The sequence below is a fragment of the Schistocerca serialis genome, chromosome 9 (genome assembly GCF_023864345.2).
Source record: "Schistocerca serialis cubense isolate TAMUIC-IGC-003099 chromosome 9, iqSchSeri2.2, whole genome shotgun sequence".
Classification (NCBI taxonomy): Eukaryota; Metazoa; Arthropoda; class Insecta; order Orthoptera; family Acrididae; genus Schistocerca; species Schistocerca serialis.
The window spans coordinates 285,720,854-285,734,246 of record NC_064646.1 but is presented as its reverse complement, the minus strand read 5'-3'; positions in this window follow the sequence as shown (position 1 = coordinate 285,734,246).

Genomic DNA, 13,393 nt, shown 5'->3' with positions numbered 1-13,393 from the left:
CATGGATGTTTGTGATGTCCTTAGGTTAGTTAGGTTTAAGTAGTTCTAAGTTCTAGGGGACTAATGACCTCAGCAGTTGAGTCCCATAGTGCTCAGAGCCATTTGAACCCATTTGTCAATATTATTTTGCACACGTACACACCGACGTTCGATGTGTAAATGATTGGAGATGCAATTCTCTGTGACAGGTAGAATGGCCATCAGAGTGCTTTAACGCTGTTCGTTTTTAGTGCTATTATCAGATCTGATAGGCTATGCAAGGGGTGTGAACAGCGTCCGATGTTGAGTGATAACTGTAAAGGACACAGAAATGCCGTGCAGCGTTATCACTACCTTGCAGAGTTTTAAAGGGACCTCTTTGTGGGTCTCCATTTGGATAGCTGGTCGAATTGCGAAAAAAAAAAAAAAAAAAAAAAAGAAGGCTCTGAGCACTATGGGACTTAACGTCTTAGGTTATCAGTCCCCTAGAACTTAGAACTACTTAAACCTAACTAACCTAAGGACATCACACCCCTCACCACTCCCCCCCCCCCCCCACCACCACCACCCCTTTTATGGTCAGTCATGATCGGTTCCAGCGCCTAGAACCGCTCGACCACTTCGGCCGGCCGAATTGTGCAATATTATAATTTGTGCGGTATTCGGGTACGACAGTCGCCCGGTGTTGGACTTCATTGGACGGGCACATACATCGTCAACGTTCTGATCGATCATGACTGACCATACGAGGGGTGGTGGTGGTGGTGGGGGACGTGGTGGTGAGGGGGGGGGGGGGAGGATCGCCGTATTGTGCACCGAGTACAGTCCTTTCACATCTGTGCCTGCTATCTGAAAATAAGCAATTGAATCTCTGCAACGTTCTGTGTCGTCCCTCATCATTAGTGGGATACTAGCAGTATCAAAGCGAGTGCAGTGAACAGGATGCATAGAGGCTGATGAATATCGTCGCATCGTGTTCAATGAGGAATCACGCTTCTGCACTCCACGGATCTATACCTACATCTACATGATTACTCTGCAATTCACGATTAGGTGCGTGACAGAGGTTTCATCGAACCACCTTCAAGCTATTTCTCTACGGTTCCACTCTCTAAGACCGCGCGGGAAAAGTGAACACTTAAAACTTTCTGTACCAGCTCTCATTTCTTTTATTTTATCACGATGATCATTTCTCGCAATGTAAGTGGCAGCCAACAGAATATATTGGCATTCTAAGGAGAAAGTTGGTGATAGATATTTCACGCGAAGATTCTAACGAAACGAAATACGTCTTTGTTCTAATGACTGCCATCGCAATTCACGCATCATGTACGTAGCACCCTCTCCCCAATTTCGCGGTAATACAAAACGAACTGCCCTTCTTTGAACTTTTTCGATGACTTCCGTTAGTCTCTGCTGATGCGGGTTCAGTCCCATCGGATGCGGATCCCACACCGCACTGCAGTACTCCGGAAGAGAGCGGAGAAGCGTGATGTGCGCAGATTCTTTAGTCGATATTTTGCATTTTTAAGTGTTCTACAATAAATCGCAGTCTTTGGTTTGATTTACCCACAACATTATCCATGTGATCGTTTCAATTGAAGTTATTCGTTACTGTAATCCCTAAATACGATGGTTAGTCAAATGAAAACCTTAACTTTGTAATAACAAATCGAAATTTCGCGCCGTTATCCTGTAAGTTGGTGAGCGTGCTACAAACAGCGTGCAGAATGGCCTGTAGGTGGCAGCACACATAGCGTCGCAGTATCACTATAAAGATGGCCGCCCCACTTGCGACTTGCACGAGGGAAGAACAGCGTTCTGTTAATCGGTTTTTGCATAGTGAGGGTGTGAAACCTATTGAAATTCATCGACAAATGGAGGTTCAGTACGGTGATGCATGTTTGTCACAGCAGCAAGCCTACGAATGGAGTAGGAAGATCGCAAATGGTGTGACTTCAGTGGAAGATGCTCCTCGTCCAGATGAGGCGCAACGAGTTGTGACTCCACAGAACATTGCAGCACTTAAAGGCATAGTGAAGAAAAACCGCCGAGTGACACTGAATGACACTGTAGTATGTTTACAGATTAGTCATGGGTCAGCACACCACATTGTGTATGATGTGCTCCAGTTTCACAAAGTGTCTGCAAGATGGGTGCCTCGGCAGCTGACTCCTCAAATGAGAGAACGACGTGTTGATGCTTGTGAAGAATTTCTTCGGCGCTTTGAACGAGACGGTGATGCTTCCTTGCAAGAATCATTACTGGGAACGAAACCTGAGTTCACTTCCACCAACCGGAACGAAGAGAGCGAGCAAGGAATGGCGCCATTCCTCATCACCAAAACCAAAGAAGTTTCGAACAGAACCATCAGCAGGGAAGGTTACGCTGACTCTCTTTTGGGACGAAAAAGGCGTCATTTTGGAGCATTACATGCCTAGAGGGACCACTGTCACCAGTGCATCATACACAGATCTCCTAAAAAATCATCTGCGGCCTGCAATCAAATCAATGCGACGTGGATTGCTGTCAGCAGGTGTCCTTTTGCAACATGACAATGCAAGGCCCCACACTGCCCGTACAACAGTTGTAACAATCACAGACCTGCATTTTGAGTGTGTTTCTCATCCACCATTCTCACCAGACCTTGCCCCAGGTGATTTTCATACGTTTGGACCACTCAAAGACGAAATGTGAGAAAAGAAATTCCGTTGTGATGAAGAGGTACGCCACGCGCTGCGTGAGTGGTTGCGCGGACAACCAAAAGAATTTTTTTCTAAAGGAATTTGTGCACTTTGTGAGCGCTGGAGGACTTGCATTGAGCGTGGGGGAGATTGTGTTGAAAAGTGATACAGCTTTGTACCACTTCTACACAATAAATAATATTTAAAAAAATATTTAAGGTTTTCATTTCAGTCACCCTCGTATTTACAGTGGACAGCAAAAAAAACTGTGTACACCTATCTAATATTGTGTAACGCCCCCGCGAGCTCGCAGAAGTGCCATAATACGACGTGGCATGGATTCGACTGATGGCTGAAGTAGTGCTGGATGGAACTGACACCATGAATCCCGCAGAGGTCTCCATAAATCCGTAACAGTACGAGGAGGGTGGAGATCTCTTTTCAATAGCTCGTTACAAGGCACCTGTGGTGTTCTCAATAATGTTCATATCTGGGGAGTTTCGTGGCCAGTGGAAGTACTTAAACTGAGAAGAGTGTTCCTGCAGCCACTCTGTTGCAATTCTGGAGTATGGGGTGTCGCATTGTCCTGCTGTAAATGCTCAAGTCCTACGGAATGCACAATGGACATGAATGGATGCAGGTGATCAGATAGGATGCTTACGTACGTGTCACCTGTCACAGTCGTATCTAGACGTATTAGGTGTCCCATATTACTCCAACTACACGTGCCCATCGATAGTGCGACAACTATAACATCGCGTTCACACTCACTTACATCTTGATAACCTGTCATTGTAGCAGCGGTAACCGATCTAACAACTGCGCCAGACACCTGTCTTATAAAGGCGCTACCGACTGCAGCGCCGTATTCTGCCTGTTTACACATCTCTGTAACTGAATACGCATGCCTATACCAGTTTCTTTGGCACTTCAGTGTAGTTGAATTTACAGCCTTTAGATTTGTGTGAATTATCGTGTAACCGAAATTTAGCAGATTTCCTTTAATACTCATGTGGGTAACTTCACACTTTCATTATTTAGAGTCAATTGCCACTTTTTGCATCATATTAATATCATTTTGCAGTTGGTTTTGATCATCTGATGACTTTACAAGACTATAAATGACAGCATCATATGCAAACAATCTAAGAGCGGTGCTCAAATCTTCTCCTAAACCGTTTATGTAGATCAGGAACAGTAGAGGGCCTATAACACTTCCTTGGGCAAAGCCAAATATTACTTCTGTTTTACTCGATGACTTACGGCCAATTACTACGAACTGTGATCTACCTGACAGAAACTCACGAATCCAGTCGCACAATTGAGACGATACTCCATAGGTACGGAAGCAGGTTAGAAGACGCTTGTGAGGAACCGTGTCGAAAGCGTTCTGAAAATCATCCGGTAAGTAAGGCGGCGACATTGTCATAGATCCCATCCTTCAAATGTTTGCAGACGTACAGCGGTGTTACGACTAGCGTCATCGCTTGAGGAGTCATAGAGTGTGTCTCAGATCGTGGCAGGTAGTGATTGAGGGATTCCTGAGGGCATATACTCTCGACCCGTAAAGATTCGATTAGTTTCCTTCTCCCCTTGTGTGTGCTTCACCATCCTCGTCAGGCAGACTAATTAATATGAATAATACACTGCACTGATCACGAGCTTTTCGCCTGATGAACGCTGCTTGGTGTGCTTCGGTGCTTGACAGTAGATTCTGCTCACTCGCTTGAATGTTTTTTTTTTTTCTTTCTAGCGAGAATCTACGGATACAATTTGATCCACAGTGACAAATTTGTGCACCAAATTACTTGGATTGTTTTCTAAATGATCTCAGTGCAGGTGAAAAATTCGTTTCCGCGTGTTCCTCCGATCAGCTTCAATAAATGTGGCGCCCATACTGCACAATTGCTTCGTTTTAATTTGTCGTTTATGTCCCACACTCTTTCTTTCGGTATGCCTACGGCTTCAACTGCTGCAAACACGTATTTTCACCGATCATCCGATACCATGTTGTACTTACTTCAAGCATGTGAAACTATCCGTGTTAGCAGTGAATTATATTCAAGAAATACAACACAAGTTTAAAAGCAGCCATCCATTTCTTAACTACTGAAAATTACGGGGAAAATGCTTCATAAACTGTCATCATTTGTGAAAATCTCCGTTAGTGGGAAGGCATCGAAGACGACAATCTTTGTGACGCTTCAGTACTTCGTTTAAGCCGTTTGAACGTAACATCTACAATGCGTCTGTTTCAAAAAGCTATATAAGTGAAACCATTGCATAGAAAAAGCTGAGACTCTTATTGTGAAAAACGTTTCACCATAGGAGAAATAAAATTTCACTTATATCAGCGCCATCTCTGTGTCAGGCCAGAGAAAACTTCTACCTATCCTTCCACGTAACCACAATGAGCGTATAGCGCCCTTTAATAAACCATTGTAGGAACCTGACGATGGCGGCTTGTGGCTGAAACGCGTTCTGCCTACTTATTTGGTATTCAATACGTGACTGATGCAGAAAGTGAGCTGCAATTGAAAGAAACGGCCAGATGCGTCAGCAGTCAAATGAGATAACTACAGCACTCAGTCTCGACGTCATGTGTGCCAAGGCAGCCGAGTGTCTTCTTTTGGAAACATAATATCGCAGTGAAACGGTGTAACACATTTGTAATGGTGCCACTGGGCGAGTATCTGTTATTTACGGAATAATGGCCATTATCGGCCAGAGGTGAGGGAAACCTGTGCGTATGCTGGCTAATTTGTTCTCATTACTGACAAGCTGGCGAAAGCACTGGCCTCTCACGATATCTATGGAATAGAAAAAATGCCATGCACCAGACATTCGAAATGTAACCATTATAGCGTTACTAGAAAGTACGATAGGCCACTACAGTAGTATCACGTGTACATTTGAACAGCTGCTGGAGAAACAACGTAGTCCTCTTATTATTTTTATCTGGTGACTTAGCAGGAGTACACTGAAATTATGAAAACAGTATCCGAGACGTACGGGCTGAACACAGTAGGAGTGCATAGAAACTTGATGGTATATGGTTACTTACCGTCACAAACTTCTAGGACGTTTAAAGACGAGTGAGTAAATAATAATTTGAATAGGAACCCATGCCTGGAAACATATCGTTTCCGTTCTACGACGGTTTCAATTCAGATGTTTAACTCAGCCTCCTCTGCTTGAGGAATTGAATAGGCGTGACACATCACAATTACTACGTAACAATTCGAAAGGAAATATAGCGGAACACCCATTTATCATTTAAGCACGTTCGTTTATATTAACACGTAATAAATTACATGTTTATTTTTTTCCAAGACAAAAAAGAACCCAGCGTACTGTACTTACAGAAAAGTACTTGTGCATAACAACAGCGGCTCGATGCGGCGACAACCTAAGTTGTTACAGACATTGTAACTACAAAGCATGTTCTGGTACACACTTTCCATTCCACCTGATGTCTCTTCAGTTTGTAGTGCAGCTGCCAGAACACTTACATCAGATCTTCCTCTGTCTCTATAGGTGTCTCGTAAATTACATTTCGCTTGTGACTCTACAACAAGGAAACCATAGCAGTTAAATCCAGCGGTCGCGGAGGCCACGCGGTTGGACCACCTCATCCTATCCATCTTTCAACATATCGTCTGTTGATTTGCTTCCAAACCCTATCTGAAAAACTTAACTGGGGCACCATTATAATTAAACCGCATTTCCTAACGGATAATCAGTGGCAGTACACATCATCCTCTCTACCTTATTGCATACCAGTACAAGCAGTTCTGAAATTTTTGTCTTTCCCTCAGCTGACGTGGACGCGTTGCACATCTGAACTGAAACAGTCGTAGAACGCAAAGGGTACGTTTTCTGACATGGATTCGTGTTCAAAATATCATTTACTCACTTCCCTCTACAAGTCCCGGAAGATTGTAACAAGAATTTCCGAACACCAGCTATTTGCAGAAGCTGATAAAGATGTCTCCAGTAGTCAGAAAATATATGCTCAATGAACAATTTGCTCTGCATGTAAGTCCAAGTACACAATCTCAATCGTTTTCACTTTATTCGTGTAAAAGGTAATGGTAGTCGGTCTAAAAATCCCTACAAAACGGTTTGTGGAGACTATTTTCACATGTTTGGGACCCAAGTAGTGGTGCACTAACAGGACGTATGGTGGATACATACACACATCAAAAAAAGTTTTGCATCACCCCGGTACTCAGAACTCTTGAAGATAGACGATGACTGTGTATATTGTATCACAGACACAATCCCTTTGACTGTTCTGAGATGTCACTAAACCCTCCCAAAAATGCAAACAACCATGCATGAGCAGCTCCCATTAGACGGAGGAGTACGACAGCCGATCAGTTCCAGTCATTCCACCAGGAAGGAGGTGTACGGCTCGTGTTGTCTGTAGTTCAACCATGCCTAGACGGTCAGTACCGCGGTTCGATCGCGTCCGCATTGTTATTTGTGCCAGGAGTGGCTCTCAACAAGGGAGGTGCTCAGGCGTCTTGGAGTGAACCAAAGCGATGTTGTTCGGATGTGGAGGAGATACAGAGAGACAGGAACGGTCGATGACATTCCTCGCTCTGGCTGTCCAAGGGCTACTACTGCAGTGGATGACCGCTACCTACGGATTATGGCTCGGAGGAACCCTCACAGAAACGCCACCACGTTTAATAATGTTTTTCGTGCAGCCACAGGACATCGTGTTATGACTCAAACTGTGCGCAATAGACTGCATGAGGCTCAGCTTGACTCCCGACGTCCATGGCGAAGTTCATCTTAGCAAACACGACACCATGCAGCGCGGTACAGATGGGCGCAACATGCCGAATGGACCGCTCAGGATTGGCATCACGCATATGCCATGCCTATGCCTTACAACAGGCAATCATTGGAGACGTGTATGGAGGCAATCCGGTCAGTCTGAACGCCTTAGACACATTGTTCAGCGAGAGCAGCAAGGCGTATGTTCCCTTCAGTTTTGGGGCGGCATTAGGTGCGGTCGACGTACGCCGCTGGTAGTCGTGGAAGGCACCGTAACGGCTGTACGGTACGTGAATGCCATCCTCTGACCGATAGTGCAACCATATCGGCAGCATGTTGGCGAGGCATTCGTCTTCATGGACGAAAATTCGCGCCCCGATCGTGCACATCTTGTGAATGGCTTCCCTCAAAATAACGACATCGCTCGACTTGACTGGCCAGCATATTCTCCAGACATGAACCCTATCGAACATTCCGGGGATAGATTGAAAAGGGCTATTTATGGACGACGTGACCCACCAACCAATCTGAGGGATCTACGCCAAATCGGCGTTGAGGTACTAGAGGTATAGCAATCTGGACCACCACCTCTGAAGGTCTCGATGTATGGTGGTACAATGCAATGTGTGGTTTTCATAAGCAAGGGCGGAAATGAGGTTTATGTTGATCTCTGTTCTAATTTTCTGTGCAGGTTCCGGAACGCTCGGATCCGAGATGATGCAAAACTTTTTTTTATGTGTGTAATATTCTCAACACAGTTACTCATAGTTATCACATTATCTACATGGCGTGGACTCAAAAATTCGCTGGAATTCTCCTGAAAAAATATTAAGCCACTTGCTTCTATAGCCGTCCATAATTGCGAAAGTGTTGCCGGTGCTGGATTTTGGGCACGAAATGACCTCTCGATTATGTCCCCTTAATTTCCGATAGGATTCACGTCAGGCCATCTGGATGGCAAAATCATTCGCTAGAATCATCCAGAATGTCCTTAAAACCAGTGGCGAACAGTTGTGGCTGATCACATGGCGTATTACCACCCATAAAAATTCAATCGTTATTTGGGAACGTGAAATCCATGAATGGCTGCAAATCGTGTCCAAGTAGTGAAATATAGCAGTTGCCAGTCAAGGATCGCTTCATTTGGCCCAGAGGATCCAGTACATTCCATGTAAACACAGCTCGAACCATTATGGGACCACCACCAGCTTGCACAGTGCCTAGTTAATAACTTGGGCCCATGGGTTCTAGGCGGCGCCACACTCGAACCCTACCATCAGCTCTTACTAACTGAAATCGGGCCCCGTCTGACCAGGCCACTGTTATCCAGTCGACTAGGGTCCAACAGATAGGCTAACGAGCCCAGGAGAGGCGCTGCAGGCGATGTCGCGCTGTTAGCAAAGACTCTCGCGTCGATCGTCTGCTGCCAGAGCCTAATAACGCAAAATATTTCCGTACTGTACTAAAGGATACGTTCGTCTACGGACCACATTGACTTCTGTGGTTATTTCATGCAGTGTTGCTTGTTGGCTATCGCTGAAAACTCTACGCGAAGACCGTTTTTCTCGGTCGTTAAGTGAAGGTAGTCAGTCACTAGGTTGTTCGCGGTGAGAGGTAATGCCTGAAATATTGTATTCTCGGCACACACTTGACCCTGTGGAGCTCGGAATATTCAATTCCTTAACGATTTATGTAATGGAATGTCCCATGCGTGTAGCTCCAACTACTATTCCGCGTTCAAAGTCTGTTAATTCTCGTTGTGCGGCCATAATCACGTCGGAAACCTTTTCACATGAGTCAACTAAGTACCAATGTGAGCTCCGACAATGCACTACCCTTTTTACCTTGTGCACGCGATACTACCACCAGCGCTATCTCGCGACTTTCGTCATCTCAGTGTAGAAGGCACGCTGCCGATGTCAGGGACCTCGCGTTGAGTAGAATGGAAAGACTCTGTTATGAGAGTGGCACTAACGTCGTAGAAAAGTGAGCGTACTCAGACGGAGAAAAGGAACTACAAGGTAAGAGTGCTATAGGACGGATGTAAAGTGCCGGGGCTTCCGTGCACAATTAAGTACAGTGTCGATCCGGTATCGAAAGTGTGGCAAAGCATTGTGAATATACGTGCGGGCATTTGTATGGGCCACTGTACAACGTTTAGTCAAGAAGAACTGGCAGATCGATTACTGTAAGAAACTTACTGTGTGGCAAAATTTAATACAAATTACTCGTTAGTGAAAGAAGACCCCGTTGCCAATTATTGTGGCCACAAAAGCATCAACGACAGCTTCACCACAAAGTAAGGTTATGCCATTTAGCAGTGTAGTAGTATAAAAGGCTTGCCCGTGTCATAGAATCAATACGTGCGAACATCATAGTTTACTCACTCCATCTTCAGGCTACGAGTGGTCTACCGGGACCATCCGACCGCCGTGTAATCCTCAGTGTGGGACGCGAATAGGAGGGGCGTGGGGTCAGCACACCGCTCTCCCGGCCGTTATGGTGGTATTCTTGACCGAAGCCGCTACTATTCGGTCGAGTAGCTCCTCAATTGGCATCACGAGGCTGAGTGCACCCCGAAAAATGGCAACAGCGCATGGCGGCCTGGATGGTCACCCATCCAAGTGCCGACCACGCCCGGCAGCGCTCAACTTCGGTGACCTTACGGGAACCGGTGGATCCACTACGGCAAGGGCGTTGCCGCGAACATCATAGTGCTTTCTGCTAACTCATAAGCAGTATTCGGTGTTAATGATTTTCCCTAGTTATCAAGCAACAGTAGAGTTCTTTTCCTATCATCATTATTGCCGAGTGACTATTATTAAAACACATATTACTAAACCTAACAGAACTTGAATGAAAATTTAAGATTTGCTACATCATGAAAAGAGAAACATAACAAATAACTGAAGTAATTAATTGACTGCAATACTGCAAAACTGCCGCCCCACCCCTTTAAAGAAAGTGAGAAATGATGCTAGCCAGTTATCTATCTACATCTCCCCTTAAGGAACCGCACTAATTTTACTGTGCGCAACAGAGGTAATAAACGCTAATTTTTGGCCCATGCATTAATGGATGGGGGATATCTATCTACATCTCCCCCTAAGGAACCGCACTAATTTTACTGTGCGCAACAGTGGTAATAAACGCTAATTTTTGGCTGATGCATTAATGGATGGGGGATATCTATCTACATCTCCCCCTAAGGAACCGCACTAATTTTACTGTGCGCAACAGAGGTAATAAACGCTAATTGTTGGCCCATTCATTAATGGATGGGGGATATCTATCTACATCTCCCCCTAAGGAACCGCACTAATTTTACTGTGCGCAACAGAGGTAATAAACGCTAATTTTTGGTCCATGCATTAATGGATGGGGGATATCTATCTACATCTCCCCCTAAGGACCCGCACTAATTTTACTGTGTGCAACAGAGGTAATAAACGCTAATTTTTGGCACATGCATTAATGGATGGGGGATATCTATCTACATCTCCCCCTAAGGAACCGCACTAATTTTACTGTGCGCAACAGAGGTAATAAACGCTAATTTTTGGCCCATGCATTAATGGATGGGGGATATCTATCTACATCTCCCCCTAAGGAACCGCACTAATTTTACTGTGCGCAACAGAGGTAATAAACGCAAATTTTTGGCCCGTGCATTAATGGATGGGGGATATCTATCTACATCTCCCCCTAAAGAACAACACTAATTTTACTGTGCGCAACAGAGGTAATAAACGCTAATTTTTGGCCCATGCATTAATGGATGAGGGACATCTATCTACATCTCCCCCTAAGGAACCGCACTAATTTTACTGTGTGCAACAGAGGTAATAAACGCTAATTTTTGGCCGATGCATTAATGGATGGGGGATATCTATCTACATCTCCCCCTAAGGAACCGCACTAATTTTACTGTGTGCATCAGAGGTAATAAACGCTAATTTTTGGCCCATGCATTAATGGATGGGGGATATCTATCTACATCTCCCCCTAAGGAACTGCACTAATTTTACTGTGCGCAACAGAGGTAATAAACGCTAATTTTTGGCCCATGCATTAATGGATGGGGGATATCTATCTACATCTCCCCCTAAGGAACCGCACTAATTTTACTTTGCGCAACAGAGGTAATAAACGCAAATTTTTGGCCCGTGCATTAATGGATGGGGGATATCTATCTACATCTCCCCCTAAGGAACAACACTAATTTTACTGTGCGCAACAGAGGTAATAAACGCTAATTTTTGGCCCATGCATTAATGGATGTGTGATATCTATCTACATCTCCCCCTAAGGAACCGCACTAATTTTACTGTGCGCAACAGAGGTAATAAACGCTAATTTTTGGCCCATGCATTAATGGATGGGGGATATCTGTCTACATCTCCCCCTAAGGAACCGCACTAATTTTACTGTGCGCAACAGAGATGATAAACGCTAATTTCTGGCCCATTCATTAATGGATGGGGGATATCTATCTACATCTCCCCCTAAGGAACCGCACTAATTTTACTGTGCGCAACAGAGGTAATAAACGCTAATTTTTGGCCCATGCATTAATAGATGGGGGATATCTATCTACATCTCCCCCTAAGGAACCGAACTAATTTTACTGTGCGCAACAGAGGTAATAAACGCTAATTTTTGGCACATACATTAATGGATGGGGGATATCTATCTACATCTCCCCCTAAGGAACCGCACTAATTTTACTGTGCGCAACAGAGGTAATAAACGCTAATTTTTGGCCCATGCATTAATGGATGGGGGATATCTATCTACATCTCCCCCTAAGGAACCGCACTAATTTTACTGTGAGCAACAGAGGTAATAAACGCTAATTTTTGGCCCATGCATTAATGGATGGTGGTCATCACATAATTATTTCTAATTACATGCATGGGGGACCAGCTATGAAATGAAATTGAAAGGTCCAGTAAATTCCTGAGTTTATTAGCACAAGTTGATTTCCTTAATATCATTGTTACTCCAGATGTAACAACAGTAATAACAAACACAAAGGCGATGAAACTGAAATGTCTAATGGTTAACATAGTTCAGTAAGAGAAGCATGTGATAATAAGTTCAGCTCTCTAACATATTAAACTTTAACTGGCTGATACCAGCGACCCGACAGCAGTGATTGCATTCACGCTTGGAATATCAGTGAAGGTGTTGTGCAACTGTGACAGTCCCAGTGGCTTGGTAGATCCTAACTTTGACAATATTGATGTCATTAAATTCACAGTGACCTATATCGCTGGCGCTGCCTGTAAAACTCACCAACAGTGTGGTGTGACAACGAGTACGCTGGCTATGAGAGGTGGGTACGGCTCGTTATGGGCGCCTGTGGAGGAGTCGCTACTGCATCCCAAGAGGTTTGACCCAGGAGTCTGTTGGACGACGATTGTCCTAGTTGCGGACGGAACCCGAAGTGTGTTTGGCGAGTATAAAACGCGAATTGCTCTGCAAGGAGAGGGAGTCACCATACTTAGAGCGGAATGCGAAGTGAAGCGTCGATAAAGGGCATAGCGCGTCAGTTCTGCGAACGTCTCCCTTATCTTAGGCTGCAACTGTAAATCAAAAAGTAACATTTTTTGCCCAGCAATGAAAAAATTAGGCAGACATCGCTTTACGCGCACGACCAATCCAATCAAGTGCACTGCAACCTCTAATATAGAAACTTGTGTCTAGTAATGTTACTTCATGATACTCCAGCCAATCCAGACATCTTGTTTGGACGACTTTTTCGCGTTGTTTTCTAGCGGCAGAACATGGTAAAACAATAAAAGGGGGAAAATCTTAGGCTAGATGCCGCAGAGGCAGCCGAAGCATTTGAGCGTCATTTCCACGCACTGCTTGTTCGTTTCAGAAAGCTTTCGAGTTCGATGTCTCCCGTAGAAATTTTTCTCTTAAAAGTTGCTCAA